Below are 1,403 nucleotides of genomic sequence, written 5' to 3' on the forward strand. Positions count from 1 at the left end.
CAGTCCTCAGTCAAATCGTCCAACCCATGCTAGCATGGAAAGCGGACGTTAAACGATGATGATGATGATGATGATATTGTATAAAGGATTGTGGGTAAGGCCAAAATAATGTGAAGTAAATGCAAAGTAAATCACAAGAAAACAAATATGTGAATTAATGTAGACTTACCTTGTTTTCAATATTTCGGGGTGCCTGCAACATTGGCAACATTCGTCAATTTCTTGAAAATGGGGTCATAACCCCGAAATATTGAAAACAAGGTAAGTCTACATTAATTGACATATTTTTTGTTCTTGTGATTTTCCTTGCATTTACTTCGCATTGTTTTGGCTTTACCCATGATCCTTTATACAATATATACACGACAGACTTCTTTAAGTTTTCATCTACCAAATCGACTCACAAGGCTTTGGTAGGCTCGAGGCTATAGTAGAAGACACTTGCACAAGATGTCATGCAGTGGGACTGAACCCAGAACCATGTGGTTGGTAAGCAAGCCACTTATCACACATCATTCTTGTACCTATATAGAACTTACAGAAACTTTTAAGAATGGGAGAGTGAAAAAGATTACAGATAAATGTAAATATTGAAAAATGCATTTTGATAGCCCAAACTGTTGTTTTCTAAAAATCATGCAATGCTGATTATTATATTTCTGTTGTCAGCCTAACAAATATATTTCTAGACAAATACAACTATAAGAATGCCATTAATATTACTGATAGTTTTGTTCAAGTGTCTTTGAAATCCTACTGCATTTCACATAGAATTTTTGGTCCCTCAAAGTCCTCTTCATGTATATGTTGAGCTACCTTTCTTGGCTGTACATTTTGGTTTGAAAAATTCAACTAGTTGCCAGAGAAAGTTTATTTTGAATATTAGTGCTTATTTTATTGATACAAGGGTGGACTGAAAAGTTCATAAGCTGACTACATCTGCTCCAAAGAAGGCCAAGGTCGTTTCATCTGCAGAGAAGATGATAGTGTCAGTTTTTGGGGATGCAAAAGGCATTGTGTTTATTGATTATCTTAAAAAGGACCACACCATCAATGGAAAGTACTGTGCCAATGTGTTAAGGCAGTTGCAAAAGGTTATCAAGACTAAATGTTCAGGAAAACTGCCAAAAAAGGGCCTTGTTTCAACAAGTCATTGGTTTCAATGGTTGCTGTGTATGACTGTGGTTTTGAATTGGTTGATCAGCCTCCTTAGAGGTGTTTGGTGTTAAGAAGGGCATCCAGCTGTCGAAACATTGCCAGATCAGCTTGGAGCCTGGTGCAGCTGCTGGCTCTCCAGACCTCAGTCAAACTGCCAAACTTATGCCAGCATGATGATCATCAGCATCACCGTTTAATATCCGCTTTCCATGCTATATATATCATCATCATCATCATCATCGTTT

General features: G+C 37.2%; 1 protein-coding gene across 2 annotated transcripts in view; it reads left to right on the plus strand.

The window, feature by feature from the left end:
* Positions 1–1,403, plus strand: part of LOC106873453 (axonemal dynein light chain domain-containing protein 1) — a 102,241-nt gene that overhangs the window by 99,893 nt on the left and 945 nt on the right. The window lies entirely within an intron of this gene.

Source organism: Octopus bimaculoides, chromosome 2 (genome assembly GCF_001194135.2).
Source record: "Octopus bimaculoides isolate UCB-OBI-ISO-001 chromosome 2, ASM119413v2, whole genome shotgun sequence".
Taxonomy (NCBI): domain Eukaryota; kingdom Metazoa; phylum Mollusca; class Cephalopoda; order Octopoda; family Octopodidae; genus Octopus; species Octopus bimaculoides.